General features: G+C 37.6%; 1 protein-coding gene and 1 long non-coding RNA gene across 2 annotated transcripts in view; one reads left to right on the top strand and one right to left on the bottom strand.

Annotated features, from left to right (window-relative positions):
• Positions 1-25,671, bottom strand: part of HTR1E (5-hydroxytryptamine receptor 1E) — a 66,120-nt gene extending 40,449 nt beyond the window's left edge. The window contains exon 1 of the mRNA XM_053458604.1: positions 25,359-25,671. The gene's annotated coding sequence lies outside the window, so the exon portion shown is untranslated. The remainder of the gene's footprint in view (positions 1-25,358) is intronic.
• LOC128482732 (uncharacterized) overlaps positions 1-27,446 on the top strand; it is a 194,439-nt gene that overhangs the window by 132,999 nt on the left and 33,994 nt on the right. The gene's annotated exons all lie outside the window — the stretch shown is intronic.

Genomic DNA, 27,446 nt, shown 5'->3' on the forward strand with positions numbered 1-27,446 from the left:
AGGAAACCTAAAGGCATGAATTCGGAATAAATATCTCACTTTTTGATCTAATCAAACGCTATTTTACTTCATTTAAATGCTCATGTATCAAATTATGACATAACATATATAAATGGAATATTGTACGCATGCAAAAAAGAGTTTATGCTTGTTTTGTATGTAGAATGTTGAATAAGAATTTATTATGTGATAAGGTGCAGGGTGTGATTACTGACGGCATATACACCCCCCCTAGGTTTTGGAGGGTTTGGTATGATATGTAGCCCCAGGGGGAGTATGTGTTGTGCCACGTAACATTATGAGTATATATGGGTCCCTGGGGTGGAGCATACAGAGAGTAGGGTGGGCCGGTGCTCCACCCCGCAGTTTACATACACCTGGAGACTGGAGTATAAGAGAATCCAGGCTAGAAGTTCAGGCTGACTCCAAAGCACTGGTCAGCGGCAAGTGATTAGCTGCAGTGACTGCAATAAAGCCTTGACTGATTAACAGGCCTGGAAGCAGCAAGGCTGGCTATGCACTAAGGAGGCAATCTAAAAGGGTCAATTGCCCCCCCCCGCCGAATTTGGAATAAAGCTGTCTTTTTTTTGATGCGGAGGAGAGAGATAGGGGCGCCTAGCAACGGCTCGTCGCCCCTCATTTTGCTGTGCCGGGATTTCATGCTGAGCGCTGGAATATGATGTCTTATTCCGGCGCTCAGCAGTGAAGCAGCGGGCACCGCAGCAGAGCAGGAAGACAGAAGCCTCACGCGCCCGTCGCTGGACTTAAAGGTGAGAGAACTACAAAGGGGGGAGAGGGTAGATAGTGAGTAGGGAAAGGGGAGGGAGATGGGGTAGAAAGTGATAAGGGAAGGAGAGGGGGTAGATAGTGAGGGAGAGGGTAGTAAGAATATTGAAATAAGTAAAGAGTATGAATTCATGTGTGGATGCATTGTGTGAATGAGGGAGAGCATGAGTTAATATGTGGATGAATTGTCTGAATGAGGGAGAGCATGAGTTAATATGTGAATCAATTGTCTGAATGAGGGAGAGCATGAGTTAATATGTGGGTGAATTGTCTGAATGAGGGACAGCATGAGTTGTCTGAATGAGGGACAGTATAAGTTAATATGTGGATGAGTTGTCTGAATGAGGGAGAGCATGAGTTAATATGTGGATAAATTGAATGAGGGAGAGCATGAGTTAATATGTGGATTAATTGTCTGAATGAGGGAGAGCATGAGTTAATATGTGGATGAATTGTCTGAATGAGGGAGAGCATGAGTTAATGTGTGGATGAATTGTCTGAATGAAAGAGTGAATTAGTGAGTGACTGTAAAAATGTTTGTGTGTATCATGGATGTATAATTGTAGAAGGGCAAATATAGTACTAGCAGGATGTTTGAGCCTTGGGGACCAAGATGGCACAGGCAGGGTGTATTTGGGACAAATATGGCACAGGCCGGGCTGTCTGGGGACAAAGTTGACTTGTGCTGTGCCATTTGGGGACAAAGATGGCAAATCTTATGTGTGTTATCTGGGTGCTGGTCAGGTTCTATGTGGGCAATGTGGATGCCAGGGCTGACTTTGAGGTGTGCAACCTGTGATCTATGCCTGTAATTTAGGAGATTTTATATATAAGGTACCTTTAATGCCGTGTTTTTATGTGAATTCCAATTGATCTATACCTGCAAAGCTGAGTTTTTGTGTTATTCTGTAGACCCCTATCTGCTATGCTATGTTTCCATACATTATTTATGTAAACCTGCAAATACAGGGTTTGTATGTCTTATTCAGTTGATTAATACCTGCAATGCTGGTTCCATGTATGTATTTGATCTATACCTGCAATGCTACGTTTCATATAATATTATTGTATACCTGCAAATACAGGATTTGTATGTCTGATTCTGTTTATTTGATATATACCTTCAGTGCTGAGATCACAAGTGAATTTCAATTGATGCAAAGCTGGGTTTGTGTGTTAATGTGTTGATCTATACCTGCTATCAGCAGCAGGGTCTAGTAGTTATATATATATTTATATATATCAGCAGGGACTAATATTATATATATCGGCAACTGGGGCTAATATTTATTTATATCGGAAGCAGGGTCTAATATTAACGAAACTGCCAGTTCAGCTGTAATTTTGAAATCATGTTTTAATCATAGTCTTTACTTCAAAGAGATAAGTACTCATTATGTAGTTAAAAATGCATGTCTAACATGTATATGCGATGGGGCCATCGCATACATTAATAATAAAGAGAGGAGCTTGCTGGGGGCATTAATACAAATAGTGGTGGCAGGAGGCCATCATACAAGGGTGTGGGGGCACCACGATAATCTATACTAAAAGGGTGCTGGCTGGGGCATCAATACACAAGGGGCAAAAACACTAAGGGGGGGTTAAAAATCCATCCTGATGTAGATGTCTGTGACGTAGATTGTGTCTTGCTGTTTGTGTGTTTTTGGTTATCAGTGCAGCAGAGCCTGTCCTGGTGTGTGTGTGTGTGTATAGGTGTTGGTGTGGCAGAGCCTGTCCTGGTGTGTGTGTCTGGGTGTTGGTGTGACAGAGCCTGTGTTGGTGTGTGTGTTTGGTCATGTTTCCTGGCACTTAACTTACAACAGGAATTATTTAATTTATACTTATCCAGAGATAAAATGCCCTCCTGAAGTTGTAGTGACCTCAGGGGACAAAACGTTCAAGGCCCTGAAATCATTTAGTGGAAAAATTATTTATTGTGTTATAATATTTATTTCAAGGATTAGTCACACTCAATTGTGGCTTCAGGCTTCCCATGTTGATTGATCAAGTATTATGTTAGTCCAATAACAAAAGTATCATTCCATAGCACATTACTATTACATATCTATATATAGTTTTGTCAGTGGCATGATTTAATGGTGGAAATGATGAATGCCCCCTGCTAGTTTGACTGTGGTATCTTGTGTGCACCCCTAAATATTGTTTCTAGAGTCGCCAATATGTAGCATTAACATTATCCTTCACTGGGGCCTAGTCCTCTACTAAACTTTACATTAGGCACCATGCATTCCGGCGAGTAATGTTCTTCAGGAGTCAGCCAAACCTAAATTCATCCATGAGATTTCCAGATTTTGAAGCATGATTTGCTCCTCAGAACACATATCCACTGTTTCAGAGTCCAGTTGCAGTGTACATTACACAACTCCAGTTTACACTTGGCATTGGTATTGTGATTATCAACTTGTGTACAGCTGCTCGGTCATGGAAACCCATACAGCTCCATGAAGATCCCTATGAACAATGCTTGTGCTGATGATGCTTCCAGAGGCAGTTTGGAACTCTGTAGTGAGTGATGTTATGGAGGACATGCTTTAGCACTCAGTGGCCCATTCTGTGAGTGGCTGTTACTCTTAAATGCTTCCACTTCACAACTATAGCATTTACAGTGGACTGGGTCAGATCTATCTGCGCAGAAATTCCACGTACTGACTTGTGCCAAAGGCGGCATTCTATGAAGATGCCACATTTAAAGTTACTGAGCTCTTCAGTATGGCCCATTCTACTTCCAATGTTTGTCTATGGAGGTGGCCTATGTGCTTGATTTTATACACCTGTAATGGGTCTGACTAAAACACATAAGCCCCGTTAAAAGGAAGGTTATCCACACATTTTTGGTCATACAGTGTGCACCTGCCATTCCATAAAAAAATATACAAATATTTTTTTTCCTTAAAAAACATTTAATAATAAAATTATATAGACAGACCTAGTACCACAAATGGGTGGTCCTTGTTTAGGAGAGATTGTCCCTCTTTGGGACTCAATTCCCCTTGTCCCTCTTTTCTCTATTATTGTCCCTCTTTTCTATTTTTTTGAGTACATCACAGTTCAAAATGTGCTACCTATAAAGATTAAACTTGATGGACAGTTTTATTTCTCAACCATATCAACCTTTACTCAGTGAGGTAGTTACATGTTTAATAGCTCCGTTTCCATGCTGGCCATCTGTGTCCTCTTTTCTCTTCTGGCACAGTTTAGTCGTTTCTGCATATGTATCCTTCCTATAATAAATTTGTGTTTGTTCTGGTATGCTGTCTCTATTTAACTACCATCTCTCGAGTTTTATGTCACTGAGTGAAATATATATTTTTATGATACCAGCTTGATTGTTATCTAGGGTATCACCTTATGATCCGACTCATTTGTTGCTGCTATTGATGAAGAGGCACAACGTCTGCACTGTAAAAAGGTCATGGTTTGTTCCATATATACTCCCATACTCTCATAAGTGGATTATGAATGACATTTGAGAGGTCAGCCCCACTATGGCAAAGTAAAGCAGTAGTAATAGTAACTATATTGTAGTAATTAACCGACAAATATTATTAAATTATTCCTATTATACTGACTGTTTCTTGTATGTTTGATGTGGATTAATTTAAAATCAGCCACTGTACTAAATGATCGATTCTAGTAGACAATGACATAGCATATCTCTTGGGATACATTGTGTTTTCTGGACTTATCTATTCTTAGATGATCAGCGGAAGGGATCAGTAGTCCAGTCAATCAACTAAGAGAAGCAAGCAACTTGCTGTCACTGATTCTGCAGCGGTAAACACTTTTACAACAAAACAGTAGAGGAAATCTAATTACGGGCCTTTTCTCAAAATGTGCATTTTTTTGCCATCTAAAAGTTCTAACTTTGGAAGACCACATATCTGGTAATACAGAAGACAGCAAAGTAAAAAGATACTAATTTCCATACTAACAGCATTGCTATAAATATAGTCTCATTGGGAAAAATATTTACTGCAAAAGCAATGACAGGCAAACATAGAGGAACCTTGCGCAAGTTTGCCATTTTCCTTTTGCAAGCCCACTAGACTTGTGCACAGTCTCTCTCTCTCTCTCTACCTCTCTATCTCTCTCCCTCTCTCTTTCTCTCTCTCTCCCAGCAGAAGTAACTGGAGGTCCACAGAACCCTTGAGATTTTTATTTTACCTTTCCTCATCATTGCACCTATCTATTATAAGCTGTTATTTTGGTTAAGATTTACAAAGATACAGTATTATTAATACGTTTAGTTTTAGAGTGACCTGAGATTTTATTCAGTATAGATATGTCTAACATTGCAATGGTTAACAATAGTTTTTTTTTCTTTTTGCTGTCTGTAACTTTTTGCACCCTGTCTTTGATTGTTTCTTGGGCAGTTTGCATTTGCTAATACTTAATTTGTAGCACCTGTTAGATTTATTGGACTGGGAATGTTTGTATCCACTTTGAACCTTGATCGCGTTTTCTGTGAATGCTGTCAAAAATAGTAATTATAGCTTGTTTAAACTTGCCTGACCACAGAAAAGTAACGTTTTGTAATCACTGTCAACCATCCCAGAAAGTGTGACAGGAAGACGACACAGCTATAGCTGGCAAACAAATGAACGCAAATTTTTAGCTTTTTTTTCTACGCATGCATGAAATTTACGTTAAAACCGAGAAGTTTGTACGAATCCGAATGTACAAGTCTATAGTCCACCACCATCTTTAGATGAAGAAATACTTCCTTACTTTACATCTAAGATTCCGAACCTGTAATTTCCGACCATTATGTTTTGTCCTATAGTATTGATTTCAAATATACTTTTAGGTTGTACTGTAAATAACCCTTTTATGTATTTAAACGTGTCTGTTATGACCCCTCTACCTTAAATTTAAACCAACCAATACATAGTGAAATCCTATACTCTTTCCCTATAGACCATGCACCATTTTAGCAACCTTCTTAGGACTCACTCGAGGCGCCAATACTATACACAATTACATGACCCATGTTTTGTATATTTTTGTAAATCCCAAATTTGTATATTTTTGTATTTCATAATGATATTAAATTTGAAAGGATTTTGAAAATGTCAAAACAACTTGTTTTTATAATATTATTATTAATTATTTTTATTATATTAGAGGTGACAAGTATATAAGTAGTTCATTAATTAACCATCATAGATTCTTATTTTCTCCTTATAATTAGCACAGTGTGGTATGTTTGTGAAACTCCAATACAAGCTGCAGGGGATATATAAATCAAAGCTCAATATTTTCTATTATTCTGATTTATATATGAGTCTTATGAGTATAAAGGAGTTTTAACATAAACTCTTGAAATAAATCCAGATATAATAGAACAATTAGGATCTCAGTTGAACTGTTCCATCCATTAATATCTGTAGTAGAGACAAGTGATGTCAATTTGAGACATTATAAGGCATTTTCGGATACTGATGTGTTATAAGGGACATTAAAATGTACTGCAGTTCCAGAGCTGCAATGTATTGCCCCTTCTGCAGCCCATCTTTGATGAGAATCACCAATAGGAAAGCTCTCCCATTCAAATCAATGGGAACAATACATGGGGGTCTTCTTCAGTCCTTTGGTGAGTATACGAAGCACATGTGCTGTTAAGAGTGAGATGAGCCTAACAAAACAAAAGCTATAGAAGTACCGGTAGTTGGGTAGTCAAGGAAATGGGCAATCTGATAAAATGGATAAATTGTATAAACTGCAAAGAATGTTGACTAATTAGTCTAAATCTGAAAGGTCCTGAACCACAAAGATTGCCTGAATCAACAACATAACAATAGGCAGAGATATCTTAATCTGAGGACTGCTTATGCAGATTCCGAGAATAGATACCTTTCCCTATGGTGTAACCATAAGGTGGGTTTTTAATATATATATATATATATATATTGTATCTCAAGATTGCAAGCTTGCGAGCAGGGCTCTCTCCACCCAATGTATCGGTTTGTCTTAGTCTGTCAATCCTAATCTTGCCATACCCCTTGAATATATGTTTTGTAAGAAGCGCTGCGTACATTGTTGGCGCTATATAAATAAAAGATAATAAAATCTCTCTCTCTCTCTATATATAGATATATATATCAGCGCTACATTATATGATGCTGCTATATAAAACAATAAATACAAATTATATATATATATATATATATATATATATATATATATATATATATATATATATATATATATATATATAGCTTATTTTTTATATGTGGCCACTCCACTTTGGGTTTATTTTAGTGTACTGAACTGTAAAATGCAGAATGTGGGAAAAGGGAAGGCTTATAATAGATTGCCTGGAAATCATTTATTCTCTAAAAATAATAATCTAACATTTGTCACATTACAGAATGGACAATAATAAAAGCCTGTGTAAATATTTTTTCTGTTTGCACATTATTAGTATCTATTAGTTTAATATTGCATCTAAAACAAATCATTTTTTTGTTACAGTACTCTTTTTGGAAAATGAGATATCATTTGCTAATTTTCTTTTAACATGGACACTGGGTACATTCTTACCGATACTGACTCTATTTGAAATATCACAATTGTTTCCTTAGTAACCATCTTACCACATGTTTAGTTTCTTTTTATAGCTACTCTGTTCTTTTTTTCTTCATTTCATTATCAAACTTTGATTTAAACCATATTTATTATTTTAAATAGTAAATATAGGTTCACAACAATAATTAATCCTATATCGTAAAAAGCTGACCATCGAGTTCAACCATGAAAGTTTATCCACGCTTTTTTTTTTATTCTCCACATATCTCTTCATTAGTTTTTATTATTTTTTTCCTCTAGTTTTTTTCTAAGAATATCTCCTTGCAATAAAATTCAAAACCAAAGCCAATAATTGATTTGCCTCTTCCCTAAACCAGTAAATAATTGTGGGCACCCTAGTAATTTTTATATACCGTATTTGCTCGATTATAAGACGACCCTGATTATAAGACGACCCCCCAAAATCAAAATATTAATTTAGGAAAGAAACAAAAAGCCTGAATATAAGACTACCCTATAGGAAAAGTTTTACTAGTAAATATTAATTCATGTAAACTATTTTTTCATATTTAATAAAAGCTATGATTGAGAAAAATATATATTTTTTTTATTTCCTCTTATTTGCCAACCTGCCCCCCCCAGTTACGCACATCTGCCCCCAGGCTTGCCACTATGCCCCCAGAAATGCCTTATACCCCCCTATTTGCCACTCTGTCCCATGATGTGCCTTTTAACCCTCTATATGCCACCCTGCCTCCAGAAATTTCTTATACCCTCCTATATGCCACTGTGCCCCATGATATGCCTTTTAACCCCCTATATGCCCCTCTGCCCCATGATATGCCTTATACCCCTATATGCCACTCTGGCATATAGGGGGTTAAAAGGCATATCATGGGGCTGCGTGGCATATAGGGGGTTAAAATGCATTTCTGGAGGTATATATATATATATATATATATATATATATATATATATATTACTGCTCACAGAAATCACACTCCTATCAAGCCAAGGCAGCCAGTACATGATAGTAGTGGGATTACAGCCTCCCTATGCCATACTACCACCACCACCCCCCTTACACATCCATGCTATCACACACACACTCATTCACAAACATTTAAATACTCATTCATTCCATTAATCACACATACACACACACTCAAACCCCCCACCCCCTTACCTGAACTGCAGATCTCTCACTCGAAGACTTCTGCAGAGGCCCGGCTGTGCGAGCAACTTCTCTGGCCCCACCCCCAGAGGAAGGAGGGGGGAGGTAGAGTTATGTGAGGACGCTGCTAGCTTCCTGTTCTCCTGCTGCTAGACGCAGAGACGCTGCTCGCGACCAAAGCCCGGTAAGCAGCATGGCCCCAGCAGAAAGAGGTCTGATTAGAAGACGACGTCGATTATAAGACGAGGGGTATTTTTCAGAGCATTTGCACTGGAAAAAAACCTTGTCTTATAATCGAGCAAATACGGTAATTAATAAAATTATTATAAAATAATTGTAATATAGAGGTCATTTAACAATACACATTGCAGATCTGCACACACACAAACATATATACAGTATATATTTGGGATAGGCATAAGATGTGACCAATGTAACCAAGGTCGAAAAACCAAATAGTAGATGGGCTGAATGTTTCTTATCTGCTGTCTAATTCTATGTATGTATGTATATGGTTTGTAAAACGTCTGGCGGATATTTTATCCTTGTGACAAGAAACTCTGAATAGACTTTAGAGCTCATTTAAGGGCTGTAATGGGGCATACGATCATTTTAACAAGCTGAATGAATTGAAAATAGATTGCGTAAATGTAATGTCTGTCCATAAACGCTGCACTTATTGCTCCAGTGTTGCTACTATGCACAATCAGCGAAGAATTGGAAAGCACATTAACTTCAATGAACAATCTTAATGTTTTTGTAAATATTGGATTTACAGGAAAAGGTGATTATGGCCATATTGCATTAACCTGATGGCTTCAAAACTTGTCATACGTGTAAGGACACTTTACCTTTAAATGATACAACAGTCTGTGTCTTTTTATACGGCTAGTGCTTTCTTTAAAAAAAAAATGTACCTACAATTTAGAATCAAACATTCATAAATGAAGCACATTTGATATGATAAAGGAGACACTTTAAATGAAAATGTATGCACACTAAACTCAGACAAAACCTATTCTTGCAGATACTGCTGAAAGTAAAGATCTAATAATACCGTAATGTATCCTAATGTAACCAAGCCAGCAGTTAAACAAATTATCTCTTTGATGCCGAAACACACATTATACTTACGCGAAATATTAGTTACTTATTTCAGATCTATAGAAAGTGGTTCATTTGAATTAAACACACTGCATAACGCTTTGATCATAGATTGAAGTTGATATTGTGCATGACTAGCAGACTAATTTATTTTTATTTCATTTTATGAAGGAATACCTTACCAGAACACCATTTGCTCAACCATAATTGAGAAGATTAATTTAACAGCAATATAGGCCACCGAGGCAAAATAATGATCTATTAATAATGGAAACTCTATTACTATGGCCTGTGGGACACAATATCTTTAATAAAATGGCTTTGTACCATTGGGATCTACATATCTGGGAAACAAAATCTCTTTATAACACTTATTGCACTTGTTTTAAAGTATCTTGCATTTGCACACACTGTTGATTAATTAAAAATGTACTTATTTTAGATATAAAGCCTTGATCTTCTGATTAATGAAATACAAATATTACTTATGTACGGAAAACTAACATACTTATCATCCAGGATGACATTATCGGATGTAACATGTTTTCTCAAATAATTTAAGTTTATGTAAGCCCTTGCTTTTATACTCTGAATGCTTGTTATGGAAGAGTTTAGAGGTAAAGCTATAATAAAGCTGCCTAGACTAAATAAAATAGGCTTTCAAGTCCTAAGTCCTGATGATTTTAAGATTATTTTGATTTCATTACTTATTTTATAACACAAGCCACAGGGTACAGAAGCTACAATCGCTTGTTGTGTTTAATTAAATTGAGATTGAGGTGTCAGACATTTGCTGCTTTCTATTTATTTTCTTGTTGAATACATTTTTCTGTATTTTTACTTTGTTTTGCTGTAAAGACCAAACAGTCAGAAAACCTGTCCAGTCATAAAAGCTGATGCCCCAGTATGATAAAATGACATTGTTTACCAATTAAATGCCTAAGATATGCCTCATCTGAGATCTGCCTGTTTCCAGCTATGGCAAGCTGTTATATCAGAAGATCTGTCACAAAACTACCCACCAAGTTAAAGAGCATCTTAGAATCAGCTGCCATTAGTCATGGTTAGGATAACTTTTTCTGTGCTGATTTTTAATATTTTTAACTTTATCTTTGGACTGATCATCAATGGATCCAGCTAAAGAAAGAAAAGCTTAAAGATAAGGATGAGCTTCGCCTCCCTCCACTTCAGTGAGCTAAGAGATGGGGGTGGCATAGGCAGGGTACATGACATTTATCTGTTTTATTATTTTCATCACTTAACTCCCTCAATTACACATTCAAGTGATGGAGGGTGGAGGACAGCCACAAGTTGGCTCTGTGACTCTCTAATATGCTAATTGTACTGTAACTGCCCATCCCAGGGGGCATGGAGTGGTAACAGAGGTAGGCTCCATGACCCCTGAGGATATTTGATCAAATTGTAATGCCTAATTCCCACCAGGCTTGCATTAACTTGACTCTCCTGCTGTTGACTGTATGCAAGATAAGTACAGTTATTTTCATTATTGTATGCAATTCCAGAGGCTTCATCTCCAGAAGGATATTGACTCTTAAAAGAGTTAAGAGGAGGGTTACTAAAATGGTGAATTGTGTTTAGGACTCTGATCTCTGAGAGACGGGGAAGGTCTGCGCGATGGACGCAGACAACCCCCGCTGCTAGCCACGCCTCCTTCCAGCTGCAGTGTAAGTGTGTGGGATCTACACGCTGCCCCGGCTACATGGCAGGGAAGTCAGAAGTAGAGGACTGCATTGGGAGGCGGGCGCAAAAAAACTTGCGGGCGCAAAAAAGCAGTCCCGCGCAGGGCTCTGGCCGGGGAGTGTTAAATGGGGGGCATAAGGCATTTCTGGAGGGAGAGTGTTCTGTGAAATGCCTTTTAACCCCCGCAATGCCGCTCTGCCTCCATAAATGCCTTTTTAACCCTCTATACGCCACTCTGCCTCCTGAATGCCTTAAACCTCCCTATATGCCACTCTTCCCCATAATATGCCTTTTAACCCTCTAAATGCCAGAGTGGCATATAGGGTTATAAGGCATTTCTGGAGGCAGAGAGGCACATAGGGGGTCAAAAGGCATATCATGGGGCACAGTGGCATATAGGGTTAAAAGGCATATCATGGGGCACAGTGGCATTTAGAGGGTTAAAAGGCATATCATGGGGCACAGTGGCATATAGGGGGTATAAGGCATTTCTGGGGCAGATGTGCATAACAGGGGCAGGTTGGAAAATAGAAGGAAATAAAACCAAAATATTTTTCTGAATCATAGCTTTTATTAAAAAAAAATAGTTTAGATGAAAAGTTTTTACTGGTAAAACTTTTTTCCTATAGGGTCGTCTTATATTCAGGCTTTTTCTTTTTTTCCTAAATTAATATTCAGATTTGGGGGGGTCGTCTTATAATCGAGCAAATACGGTATATATATATATATATATATATATATATATATATATATATATATATATACATTATGTACAGTATATCACTGGCTAGGCTACTCATTTGACAGATGAGTGTAGATATTGTGGACTTTCTTGAGCAGTATAGCTTATTAATCATGTTTAATGCTGTGGTGTTAAAGGGTAAAAGAAAGTAACATGTAATATGTTTATACTAAACTCTTGGTGATTGCAGGAATGCACGATTCTCAGTATATTAAATCTTTAGCAGACACAGGAAAATCACTGAGGCTGAAAGCCAATCAACCAGCAGTGACTCATAGCTCCCGCACAGTCAATCAGAAGGTTTGGTGGATGATTTGCTATGATTCATTTTGGGACCAAGTCATACTTTGCCATTCCTATGTTTACCTTCTGAAGACCACCCCCTTTGCTATCAGTGATTCTCAACAGTTTTGGCTTCTTAAAGCAGCCAGTCATGAAGGCACTTCCATTGAAATTCATCGGATGACAAAATATACATGGGCTCGGGGGGTTCTCGCTAGACTCCTCTGAAAAGCTTGCACAAACAAATTCTGGAGCTAGATGGAGGTAAGTACCTGGCACTTGCTCATTGCAGGAGATACATTTAGTCAAACACTTCACCTGCAAGGCAAGGAGTTATGGAACAGGGAATCATCCAAAATGCACAGAGATTATTCTCATGAATTTCTATATGCATTAAAAAAGGTTAAGCACAGGGTCACACTCAGCTACCATATGCATTAAACTGCATAGGAATGGTGTACCTTTCTTATGAGTGCAAATGCAAGTAAGCAATAATAAATGTGCAAGTTGACTTCTTACTTGCATTATGTATATTTATTGCCGTTTTGAAGAGATTTTGCTGAAATTGGTAGCAAAAAATTGTAGAAAAGCGTTAGTAGATTTGAAAGTAATAATGAAATAAAGCTATGGGCAATAGTTATTGAAGTTTAAAAGAGTTCAAATAAGAGCTTGAAAATTATCAAATTCACAAAGTGAAAAAATTCAGTTAAGAAAACTGTTAGACTTGTTCGTACGAATTGCAAATGTAATGAAATTTGATGATTTTGTCAAGTCGTACAAATCTCTGAAAACAAGGCCAGACCCCCCCAACAAAATGGATAAAAACAAAGAAAAAAGTTCAGAATTGTCACTCCCATTCTATCACACTCCTTGAATGTCTTCATCTTCGTGGGCATGATCTCCCTGCAAACTTCTGCCAAAATGGTGAAGCTTCCAGTGATGTATGTCCTTTCCTCCGATTGGAGGGTCGACGTAGTGGACATAACCCGAAGCGCCGTCATTAAGCACTAAGATTACCTTGTGTAAACATCTGCCAAAATGGCGGCGCTTCTGGTGACGTCCTTTTCCCCAGATTGGAGGATTGGGGGTGAGGATGTCGCCGGAAGCTCCATCGTTTTGGCGGAAGTCCGTTAGGAGGTGATGTCAACAGAGATGAGGATGAAGGTAGAAGAGAGGAGGAAGGACAGGAGAAAGAAGAAGATGCAGAACAAGATGCCAGACACGAAAGCGGAGCTGTGAGACACAGAAGCAGAAGTGGTCGTACAGAAGGTAGGGAGACCTTCACAGACCATGAGAGAGTAAACAAGAAAAACAATGTGGAAAAGTGAGAGTCTGAAAGAGTATGGGAGAGTGAGTGAGAGAAATTTTGTTTTCTGAAAATAAAATTCTCTGGATCAAGCCCGGAGAGTTCCTAGGTATGGTTTTTAAGGTTGGTGTACACTTACCCCCTTTGTTTTACTCTTTTATGCAACTCAAAGCATAGTGTGAACATTTCTTTTACCATTTCTAGATAAGCATGATAGAAAACTATCCCATCCTGAAATGATCTAGAATTTTAGAAAATACTAGCTGCAGAATGCATAAAAGCAATGTTTAAAGTAGCAGATATAATATATTTGTATTATAGTTTAGGCAAAATACATTCACAAACAAGGGAGTCCATGTTATATTGGCTAAGGAATGAAATGATAACATGCCTTGGGGTCTTACTTGTACATTTCATCACTTCTGATTCAGAGCAGGGTCTTTTTTTTTTGGACATGTCTATGCTGGCATCTTTACTTTTTACATTGTCATACTATGCACAGTGGAGGACTTCTGCCAACATTTTACCACCATAAGCTTACTGAATCTGTGGCATTTGGGCTTAGAACAGATTGCCAGCCCAGGAGACAGATGCCCTTATCCTAAAATGAGGATCTCTGTGGGTAGAACATTCTGGCTGCCATGATTCCAATCCAAGGACTGTGTTTGCAAAAAATAGAAAAGGAATAAAAATAGTATACCTGCAGTTTTCATTTGCATGTCTCCACCTTGAAACTCTGAAATGCATTGAAAACTTTGCATGAATCTAAGACGATAAAAGATTTTGTTTTTACATCAGGACAAAATGTGCACACTAGATGGTCCCAATAGTTCTTATCGGCCATTAAATTCTATATTTTCAGAAAGTATGTTAAAGAGGCAGTCTACTGGCCCAAACAAACATGCCAATGATAAATACACATTAGTAAGGTATTCAAGGTGTGATTAAAAAAGAGAGCATACTTAACAATTGTTGGGGTAAATACAAAGTATGTATATCTGTAATTAATATGTGCTTGATTACGTTTGTGTGTATATATGTATGTATGATAGCTGCAAGCTACTTAGGGGGGAAGTAACAGGAAAGACAGCTGTAAGAAGATATCACACCTATACACTATGTAGAGAAGGAAGGAAATGCATCACCTGGAGACAGGCATGGGAAACATAGCAAGTCAATAACATCACACGGTGGGGTCTTGGGAACACAGGACAGGGACCTCATTTACACATCAATAGAGAAATCCCTTAAAAAGACATTGTAGAAACACACAAGGGGAGACTGGATTGGAGAGTCTCACCCTTGGCACATCACCCACACAGCATACACACTTAGCAGCAGATATTAGATAGATGGGATGGTTGTGAGTGGTATGAATGATTGTCGTCTGTATATCACTGTAACTCTGGTTTTGTCTTTGCTGTAACATTAATCTGGGTAGATTCTAATTAAAGCTCTCTCTCTGGTAAGAATCTTGGGTTGGCTGTTTTATTGTAATATCGGGTAGAAAACCTTAGTAGAACTAGACATATATATTATCTGGAAAAGGGGATACGGTTATATGTTAGTTCTTGGAGGAGGTAACAAGGGGTATTACATTTATCATTAATACACAACGCAGAGCGGATTATTCAATTGGTGGTATTGGTTTGAGAGAGGAGAAGTATATACAACATATTGGTGCCGTGACCCTTGGCCAGAAGAACTTTACAGAGTCTGCCTGGAGTGTGGTGAGTATAATTGTTATTATATTATATTGCTGTGATTTGTTCGTTTGATATGACATGCAACATGGAGGGTGCAAAAGTTACTTATTCTGAAAATGTTAAGAAATGGCTTCTGAATTATATTAAGAGACATGGTGGTCCTTATGAAATCCCACAGGACTGTAAACAGTCATGGGAGATGTTGCAGAAGTTTTTGGGAGAGACATTATTTGAAAAAAAGGTGTCAGAGAGTAAAAGAAAAGGTTGCATTGTGCAAGGACTACTCTCTTGTTGTTTAAGATTAGAAGAAATTGTGAAAGCAAAGGAAGATAAGTTGGCAGAGCTGAATGTTTCAATTAAAGTAAAATCTGAGAAGCATGATGAGATGTATAATGCGTTAAATAATAAGATTGTTGATCTTAGAGTGAAAACTGCTTTGGATTTTGCTGCCCGTTGGATAGCGGAGCAGTACAAATCAATGAAAGAGCAAAAAGAACTTTTGGAAGCAAACGTTCTAGGTTTAAACATTGAAGTTGAGAAGTGTAAGCTTTTTGCACAGAATGCTGCCGCTTTATGTGTAAGCAACCAGCAGACTTTGCAAGAAATTGAGGAATTGCGTAGTGCAAATGAGCGGCTAACTCAGAGGCTGAAGGATGCAGAGGGGGAGATTAGGACCCTGGCAGCCGGCAGTAAGAGGGAGGCTGATCGTGTGCATTGCACAGCTAATGGTAACAAGGTAAATGTACAGCTGTATAAAAGAAATGATGTTGTGGCTGCAGTTGAAATAGATGGGCAAGGTTTAGATGAGAAGCAAAATAATGCTAATCATAAAATAATCCGAAATCACAGCAAAATCATTGCAAAGCCTGTGTCTGTATTAAGCCCCTCGCTTCAGAGACAGTTGTATCAGAGCAGGCTACAACATAAATTTCAGGGACCCACAGGTAAAAGGGAAGCCTTTAAATGTTTTGCTTGTGGTAAAGTAGGACATTTTGCCAGATATTGCCAATCTCACTCTGCTAAAGAACACCATGTTCAGGAAAGACCCATGGTTGATAGTTGGAGGCAGGGAGATAAGAGTTGTTTTAATTACACTAGGTGGGGATCTCAGGGAAGAGGTAATGATGTTAGGAAAGATTATATCAAGCCTTGGATTCCCTACCATGTTATTAAGGCACAGAAAGAAAGAGTTGAAAAACAGAATAAAACTAGTGTGGTCTTCTAGATTTGTTTTCATTTGTTGTTGTAACATATGATGCTAATCTATTTGTTTTAAAGTATTTGTTTTTCAGAAAAAGAAGAGATGATACTAAATGAAAAAAACAAAATAAATAAAGGAAGAAAGGAAACAAACCTGTGAGAAGATCGGGACATTAACATGTGTGATTTCTTTCAGGAAATTTATATAAGAGGGAGGAAAGACGTCCAGAAGAAAAAGGAGAAATCAGAGTAACTTTAAGAGTAAAGGGGCAATCGCCAGAAGTTACATTTAAGGATAAGCATACCGTGGTTGGGGCTATAGGGGGATGGATAGTGGTACAGTGTAATATTTCAATGCCTAAGTCTAACCTTCCCTCTGAATTTGCAGTTTGGAGCTATCCAGGAGGGAGTGATATGCATAAGAGTACCAGTACATTTTGGGCCAATACCACAAAGGAAGTGAGAATAAAGATGCTGCTGGAAAGAAATTTTACATTAATCCAGGATGGTTCTGTGACATGCAACCCAAATCACAGTGGACTGCATACTATAGTAGACTCAGCAATTAAAGTACAACTTACTAACTCACAGGACTGCCCAACAACCACCCCCTGGCCAGAGCATGGATTATTCATACAACCAACACAAACGGTCGCTTATACAGATGTGTCTTATGTAACATTACCTTTATTGTTAAATTTTTCTTCATTTAATATACCAGAGAGCTGCCCAGAAATGTTGAAAGAATGGTTTAAAAAGGTGTTTCAAGCACATCTATTCTGGGATGCTACACAAGGGCTTCGTTTTAGAGAGAGAGAAAAAAGGGATCTGGGTACTGATATAATATCAGGATTCAGTTTGGGGACCTCAATTTGGAATAGAGAAGACATAGAGGATCTAAACTCACGAGAACAAAAATTTGTAGATGGGTTGCAACAAATTTTACTTAAAGAGGGACGTGTGGAATTTAACACTCTAGCCGAAACTGATCTATCAATACAGAACATTCACACAGTTGCTGCAGATTTGCAATGGATTAATATATCTGTAAATGCTCTGAGAGAATCAGTTGAGAATAATGATGTGTCCAAGGCTATGGTATGTGGTATAGTCGGAAATCTACTAGTTGAACACCTAAATTTAGGCCTCCAAGAAATAAAACAAGGGGAATGGCCCAGAATTGTGAATTCTACCCTAGTTTTTGATCTGGTTAGGGAATTTGGCATAGATTGCCAGAATGTAGTCCTTTCCAAAATTAAAAGTCTACAGAGTTGGTGCAATAAGTGTAAAGTAGGGAAAAAGGTAATTCCATTACTAATCGACATTCCAGTTTGGACAGAACAGCCTGTACCTGTTTATAAGATGACTATGCTGGGTGAGTTAGACGTGGCTAATGGCACTAATGTTTTAAAACAACTCCTGCCACAAACCCGCTTGGTGGTAAAAGAAAACCAGTTATGGAAGATTATTAACCCCAGTTGCTGTGACAGACGTAAAAATGCTTGGCTTTGTTCCTGTGTACTAGAACCCCTAGTCCGGTCAGATGGATGCATAATGGAGAGCTCAGGGAGCTGCCCAGTTCACCTTCACAGAACTGTAAATGGATGGAAAGGGTGGCACATGGGCAGGGCCCTACGATCTGTGCACTGGGTGTATCTAAAATTCTCTGGCAACAAACTGTACCTTGTAATGTACCTGCTACAGGATGGTGTGTTAATCTCACCTATGGCTCCATGAAAGTGGGTAAGGAGGTCATAAGAGCTAACATTCAACTCACACAGGTATCTGTGAACATGGTACAGGAGGAGCTGGGAAATTGGAATAAGATGATCCCCTCACTATTTAAAACAATCCTGCCACTTAACATAGATTTGGATACATTATTTAAAAGAAATAATAGAAGGGTTGTGCAATTACAGGATCTGGTGAAAGAAAATTTAGCCAGCACTAAAGAAATTACACACAGCTTTCAAGAGCCCTGGTGGAGCATCCCCTACAATGTATACACACACCCAGGATTAAGAACTGCTTCTGTAATATTTGTATTCCTGCAATTTGTATTGCTTATTCATCCTGTATTCCTTATTCATCCTATATTGCTTCTGGAGGAAAGAACTGAAAAAAACACACACCAAGCAGGAACGAGTAGAGCTAGCATCAATTGTAGGGATATAAAATACCAGTATATTGGTTCTTGTAATACTGTTTGGGTTTGAGTTGGTATATGTCTTTATGAATAAGTTCCTATATGGATCTTATTCAAGTGGGGGAGTGTTGGGGTAAATACAAAGTATGTATATCTGTAATTAATATGTGCTTGATTAAGTTTATGTGTGTATATATATGTATGTATGATAGCTGCAAGCTACTTAGGGGGGAAGTAACAGGAAAGACAGCTGTAAGAAGATATCACACCTATACACTATGTAGAGAAGGAAGGAAATGCATCACCTGGAGACAGGCATGGGAAACATAGCAAGTCAATAACATCACATGGTGGGGTCTTGGGAACACAGGACAGGGACCTCATTTACACATCAATAGAGAAATCCCTTAAAAAGACATTGTAGAAACACACAAGGGGAGACTGGATTGGAGAGTCTCACCCTTGGCACATCACCCACACAGCATACACACTTAGCAGCAGATATTAGATAGATGGGATGGTTGTGAGTGGTATGAATGATTGTCGTCTGTATATCACTGTAACTCTGGTTTTGTCTTTGCTGTAACATTAATCTGGGTAGATTCTAATTAAAGCTCTCTCTCTGGTAAGAATCTTGGGTTGGCTGTTTTATTGTAATATCGGGTAGAAAACCTTAGTAGAACTAGACATATATATTATCTGGAAAAGGGGATACGGTTATATGTTAGTTCTTGGAGGAGGTAACAAGGGGTATTACATTTATCATTAATACACAACGCAGAGCGGATTATTCTCCACGCATATCAATTGGTGGTATTGGTTTGAGAGAGGAGAAGTATATACAACAACAATAGGTAAGGAATACAAAACATATACACCTACAGTCTTTTTTTGCACGTCTTCACCTTGAAACTATGAAATACGTAGGAAACATTGCATTTTTCTGACAGGACCTTTTCTCCTTTTCAACATTCCCACATTTGAACAAAGATTCTTTTTGCTTGATTTATCCTAGAAATCTAAAGTATTTTCTATCCTTTAGATATATATATATATATATATATATATATATCTAAAGGATAGAAAATAGAAATAGAAATATATATCAAGTGGCAAGCAAGCACAATAAGATTGTGAAAAGGTATGAATTCCCCTGAATAGGAGAACGGGAGAGCATTTATCGTTTACTCTTCATTTCATTTAGAAAAGAATGAAGGAAATGTCTGCTCTTTTCCTAAAAGATTCTTAGGTGAGGTAAAATGTATTAGTAATATTTCAAATAAATAGGTGTACTTGCTGTGTGACAATATGTGTCCTTCTTGACATTAAATTGCATTTTCCGGTTCAAATTATACCAAAACATGTCTGCAATAACAGATCATATTTATAGAAATTTACTGAAATTTCTGTATTTAAGCTGCAGCTGGGGAACTAGTAGGTAGTATACACGTATTGTTAAATTTAATAATAATCATAAAATAATTACATTCACCGAAGAACAGATGGGAATTTACCACTCGCACAGAAAAATTGAATGTGTGGCAATTTCATAATTGTGAGGCACTGGTCCAATGGGAAGTATGGCTCAAATCCAGGGGAAAATAATGTAAAAATAACAAATCACAACAAAGCCAACATGCTGTTTATCTAATAACACTCGTAGTGACAATTTTAGAAAAAGAATACCAAATACATACATAAGTGAAGAGTGTACAGAGAGTGAAGAGAACAACAATCCAATTGCTAAATGGGAAAGGATATTCGTATAGGGGAATGCAAACAGTGAAAATATGTACAATAAGATGGAGAATGCTTTATTTTTTTTAGCATATTGCTTACAAATTCCCCTCTGCCCACACATTTGATAAGATGCCTTACTACTATTAAAAAGGTCACATTGTTTGGGGTCTTGTTTGAAGAAGTGAATCGGCTCTGCTTTAAGAATGGGAACCAGCCAAAGGGGCATTTGCCTTCTGCTAGCCTTTGTTTGTTAGTTTGTACTATTTGATACATTTTATGTGGAAATTATATATGATTCCCAGTCTTTGGGTATTGACTCAAGATCATTACTAGTTTTTGGAAGAAACCCTATTTTTATGGCACAAATAACAAAGCAATATTTGCAATGCGAAAAGATGAAGAAAAAAAAAAGGAAGGGGACTTTTTTGGCAAGTTTAACAGTATCTCTCCATGCATTTGAACATATGCCTTCAAAAATTAAACAGTGGGCTTTCTGGCAAAGCCATCTGGTTTTGAGTTGATTAAATAAGGCATGCGGAGGAAAGAAGCTGTTGACTTGCTGACTGAGTATACCTACAGCTGGCTAAATAGAAAAGTGAATGAAACTGGGACTGGTCTGACCATGAACAGGCCGCCTAAGTTGTGAGAATCTCTTGAGCTGAGAAAATCAGATGTCATATGAGATGGATTCTGCCTGAAAGTTTAGAGGAGAATAATAAAGAAGGGTAAATGTCCTCTGCATTAGAAAACCAATAGCCATGCTTATATTTACATTAAGAAGATCTATATGTATGAATAGATATGTACATAATTACGTAAGAAAATCCCTGACCATAATAATATCAGTCTTCTAAAATACTCATCATGTCATATTCAAACATCAAATATTCACATTTCAACTGGATTGCTATGAGTTCATATGCTGTATCTATAGAGATAAACCATTGTTTATTCTAATACGTTTCCATATGTATTTTGCACTTATATTTCTGAGGCTCATTGTGATTGTGTGGAAACGGTTACTGTTTTTTCAGCTGTCACATTGGCTTTGACTTCAGGGAATCAATTGTTTCCACTTGCAACAATGTCAGTTCTGAGTCAAAACCTATATAACTCCATTCCGGTTTGCATACAGGAGTGAATGGAACCAGAAAAGGTTCAATATGGTTCTAGTACAACTGGGCAGCGATGGGCTTAGCAGTTCCAGCTCTTCTATTTTTAGAAATTAAAATTTAGATTTGCTGCAAAATCAGTATTTTACACGACGAGAACTGACTTGTTTGCTTTAGGGAATACTACAAATAATGTACCTTCAGAAAAAGTACCTCCAGTAGGATTTCCTTTGGCAGCATCAAAAAATGATATTTGGTAATTATAAGGTCATTTTGGTCTATGAAGTTCTCCATGACTCTGCATCCCATGTTTCTGCCCTTATCATCAAATAGTATTCCTTTGGCCTTTATTCTACTCCTCAACCTCCCACTGGCACTTACAAGACTTTATGGACCACATGTCCTTGGGTTCCTCCTTCTCACCTTTTGATCAGATCCTCAAACTCTTATCTATGAAACTTAATACTCAATTAACCCTATGGTAAATTTGTTTTGGTATCATCACTACATTGCCAAACAGATACTGGCACATTGTCTTAGCCACCTTCAGCTAGACATCAGGCATCCTAACCTCTTTAGTGTGCTCTGGGATCATACTAACCCACATAAAAAGACACATGTTAGATGACCAATCCTGGGCGCATGCAGAATTTATGATGTGTTATTATTAGTAGTATTATGAATGAATACTGTTTTGTAAGAGGTATAGACCCAATCTTATTTTCAAAAGTATGCCATAATACAGTTTCGTTATTGATTACAAATTTTTAATACCTTGCTTAACTATACATCTGTGAAATCTGTATTTTCTAAAATATAGCACAGTTACATATTACTAAAAACAGTATTTTATGTATTGCGTATGACATGCCTCTAACATCTGTAAACATTACGTTTTTATTGTTTGGTTGTTTGCTGTGTATCTGATATTATTTATTTAAATCTCTGTCTATAACAAACATTGATCTGTGGCTAATTAAGGATCTTGAATATGATTTAATCAAGTGTATGAAATAGTTTAAAAAAATAATAATACATAGAAAAAAGGAAAACACAAAATAAGTATACCACATGGTCTCATTTCCCTTTGGAAATCTCCTTGAGCCAGCAGGAAAGCTGACTGGAGGTGAGGTGGTTGCAGGTAGCAGGTCAAGTTCAAGGTCAAGGCAGTTCCTTAGCAAGTTTCCCCATGACATGGAGAAAACTTAATCCTGGAAAATGGAGGAAAGTGGATGGCAAAATCACCACAGATCATAATGTGTCTCCAATGAGTTTCATCCTGCTTCACTGATTATGAGAGCAACTTGTGGCATCCAAGTTCCTCCAAAGTTATGCAATTTATGAATAAGTAAGATGCTATTCAATTGTTATTTTATTTTAGATAATTAAAGGATAACTCGGCCGTTAGTGAATAATTCCTTAAAGATGTGTATTAAAGAATGGCCACAATAGTACAAGTGCTAACTTTGGTGCGTAGGTGCTTAGCAGCTGGTCAAGTTATAGCATATACTGATATTGCATTAGATCATATTTGACAGAGACATTATCATAATATTCATAAGAACATTCAGAGACAACCTAAAATCTATTTTTAAGAACAATTCCTTGAAGAGAAAATGTATGTGCATTGAGATTCCTTTCAGTGCTCACTACATCTTTATTTGACAGGACTGCTATCATTACCTGAAGACAAATTTATATTCTAGAAAGAACTGTGTGTATTATTTTTCCAAAAATAGTTACTAGGTGACTCAGATGTGCTGAATTTTCTGGAATTAAAACTCATAAATGTGCCCTTGTTCTTTTCATGCTGCCACAAATCAAACTCTGGACAGACAGATATATAAACCTCCAAGTGGTTATTTTAAGAATTATAACATTTATGAAGATGTTTAGAGTTTATTAACTTTTCATCCATTTTAACTTAAAATGTATTAATTAAAAGAAAATATTTTGATCCAGTAGTCATAACATATTTTCTTTCATCTCCTGGAACGTAACAATCTGTGGTTTTCATATAAGCCACTATTGTGACAAGAATCATGCTACAAACCCTGGAAAGTGTTCTAGAATCTAGAGGGAAGACTCAACCATTCCCCAAACATTACTAAAAAGCACTTTGCACTACTAATCTGTATACTTTTCTTTCAAAATGATCAATGCAAAAAATAACTAAAACAAACAAAGCAGAAAACTGCCACAACCCATTTCGTTGTGCGGATTACATATGTCATTTGAATTGGCATTAGGTTGAATATGCTGATGCTTTTGGTTTTAGTAGAGGATGAAGCTAATCTGGAGCAGTCAGGACCTACATCACCCAGAGCTATGTTAGCATTTATAGTTTCTAGGAAGTCATCTCCTTCAACAGTGCTTATATCCACAGGAGTAGGTGGATGGTGGTAGAGATCAGGACATTTAGGCATTGAGAATGACAACCCAAAAACGGGGGAGAAAACGGGAGTAAAGATACCCTTAATACCTTATATAAGATCCAAGCAAAACACTTATTACCAGGGCCATCATTCCAATTCCATTGAGCCATGTATCCAGTTAAATAATGTTTCATTCTCTTTTTGAGCAACTCTAGTCTGATCATGTGGGCATCAGGGGGCCCTGCATATAATTGTAGTAGAATACAGTAGTATATAGAAAGAGCTAGAATATACTAAAATACCCTCAATCATTTGCTGACAATTGTAGCCAGAGTGGTGATTGTGAAACAATCAATAAACAATTGCTTATTTCAAGGTCAAAGGGAATACAATCCCCCTGATCCAATTTACCACTTCAGAAAAGGAACTACAGTACACAAACATAACTTGTATTAGCTCAGTTTAGGAGAGTAGAGGAACATTCAGTTAATTGCTACGCTAATTGCTCTATTTCCACCCGTTTTCATCATTGTTCTTAATACACAATCCCCAATACAACATACAAGCTGCATTAAAGCTGTTCCAGAAAAGGTATCATACTTTCACCTTATAAACTTTATCTGCTTTCCTTCATCATTATTCTGTTTATTATAACTGTTAATTATCCAGTGATATAACCAACTGTGCCTATAATAATTCACAGATGCAACTTAATTATAACTCTTATCATCTTCATCATATAACCTGGAACATGCTACAACCATGAAAAAAACTACATTTACAGCAAGAATAGTAACAAAAATATATGTTTTTTAAAGCATGCAGAGTAACAAGTAGTTACAGTGGTACTTGGACCAGTGATTCATGTAGTTTGGCAACTGTTGTGCACTTTTGTCATTCTAAACATTTCTAATCCATCGTTTACTACTCCAAACCCACTGGTTGAGGACACCTGGGAAGCTCTGGAGTTAGATTGAGCTCACCCTATGATCTATGTGAAGCGTAGTGTGTAACAAAACTCAAATCAATGGGTATGTGATAAGGAAGAGAACAATATCTAAATTGATCTCTAGCAATCATCAATAAATCAATATATACGGTATATATCTAACTATCCATCCATGACTATCTCTGTCACGTATATATTCACTTTACAATATATATAATTTATCTCTGTATCATCTATCCTTTTGGAGTGCATTGTCATCTTCAACAAATCATACTTTGCACCTTCTGCCATAAATTGTAACTACCATAATGCTGATTACAATGGGAGCTGTAGCTGTAGGGTACCAGAGGTTACCTATTCCTGCAGCAATGCACTCACCCACCAGGCACACATCTATTTATTTACAAACAAGGCTAGACAGATGGCTATTGAAAGTCTACACATCCTTGGGGCTGCCCCAAAACCAACCTGTAGTGTCATTACCTCGGGGTTAGCAGCCCTTGCACCAGGGCACTTCACAATGGTGTTTATCCCTGAGGTTCTCTTGACCCCGACGGGTTCTTTGTCACATCTTGCAGGACTGTATCCGACTTGCAGGATTAACGATCTGGAACTCAGCACGGTTTTTGATGCAGTAGTCAGCCAGTTATTTCCATCTTTTCTAACCCATCAAATACAATGAAAGCACATTGTGGTGCAATCCAGTCGTGTAACTCCCAGGGTTACAGGTGTATAGAGCAGGTAATTGCAGCTTAGTGAGTAGTGGCAGCAGGAGCAGCGGCACAGTGGCAAAAACGCAAAATCTGGAGCTCAACTGAATCAGGATGAGCGCTAGCTGAGCTCTACATTAACAACGGAGCAGGCGCCAACTGGCCACTAGAGGGCGCTGGTGTAGCGTGTTATCCAAAGGTACCCAGGCAGCGTTAGAAGGACAAAGTGTCAGCGGGAGTCCAGGCAGGACACTGGAGGTGGCCAAGTCTGTGATCCGTGTCCTTGATCGTCCCTTGAACCGCTTGCAAATGACAACTGGCATCATCACACATTTTCAGACGAAAACGTTAGACAATGAGGTCATTTACTGGCTGCCAAATGTTTCAGACCTTTTGCAAATAGAATATTTCCTTGCATCGGCATTGGTTGTTGAGAAGTATTTTTCAGGAACTAGTATACTTAGACAGCTCTTTTATAAACAGATATTTTTGGCGAATGTAATGACTAATACAACTGATATTTTTAGGATTTCCTGCCAGGATTATTTATTTTTGTTATCGTTCATAAAAAAATAAATATTCAGTATTTTCAGTATCAGAGATTTTATACAAATATTAAGTGATACCAGATTTAACATAGAATGGTTGCTAGTGGAATTATTGACCACCTTTTTTTCACCCATTGATTTAATTGTTCAGAGAGGTGATCCAGCATCCCTGTATAGCATCCATGTGTTTTAGCCTGGCACAAAACACATTGGCCATGAAAGATATACTCCTGCCAAATCCATTTTGGCCAGCTGAAATCCATATGGTTTTATTCTGGGAGCTTATTACTATACAAATGTGTGCAAAGAAGGTTGTGTTTGCAAGTGTAAATTTTAACTAGTTGCTTATTTACATTGTGTAAAAAACAGTATTCTTAAAATTTTAATAAATTAGCCGCTCATGGCATTCATTTTTATGCAGGATGGGCACCTTTGGAAGAGAAACTGAGTTATCCAGTCCTCAGGTTTTAGTAAATCTTATGTTAAATCTTAGGGAGCCCAGCTCTCAGTAAAGATTCAGAAGCAAATACATTCATACATTAATATTATCATCTGCAGTTTTTTGGGGGTTTTTCTTTTCCAAATAACTCACTTTTGTATAGTTAATATTACTGCTAAAGTTTGGTTTTCCAAATATGCACCAAAATGATTATTAATTATGCGTAAGAATTAAAGTGCCCTTAAACTTTCTGTGCATGTGAGAGTGATTTTGTTGGTCTTCTAGTCCTCTCCTCTTATCATGAGCCAGCACATTAGCAGAACACCGACCAACATGGCATTTTGCTCTTCTGCTTGTCACTTACCTGATCCATGGCTGCAGTTGCAGTACCCTTCATTTATATGCATCAATGGGGGTTTAATCACTAAAGTTAGTGTTGTCAGTTGTGTTGAATTATCAACTTGTTATTCATTTTGAAGGGCCAACTCTGAAAGTTTAATTAGCAAAAATGCCTACAAATACATCCCTTGTCTCTCCCCAGTCTTAAGTTTAGCTGTTTGTTTCTAGTTGAAACAAGGTTTGTGTAACTGTTGAGGCAAGGGGCTTATTAAAGACATGGACCCAAAGCTCTGGCAACATCAGCTGTTATGTTATTACAGCCATTAAGAAACACAAAAACCTGAGCTGGAATGTGGTGCAGGGACCAATGAATACATTACCTGCAGTTACTGAGAGCTCAAGCTTCCGTGTAATTTCCACATAGAAGATGTGTTCAGCCCATCACATCTTGCACATGATGTACTCCACAGTCAGTTCCAGTACTGGCTTGGCGAACACCAAAGTACCATTGACCCACTTGAGACCCTTGTGCGCA

This window comes from Spea bombifrons, chromosome 3, assembly GCF_027358695.1.
Source record: "Spea bombifrons isolate aSpeBom1 chromosome 3, aSpeBom1.2.pri, whole genome shotgun sequence".
NCBI lineage: Eukaryota > Metazoa > Chordata > Amphibia > Anura > Pelobatidae > Spea > Spea bombifrons.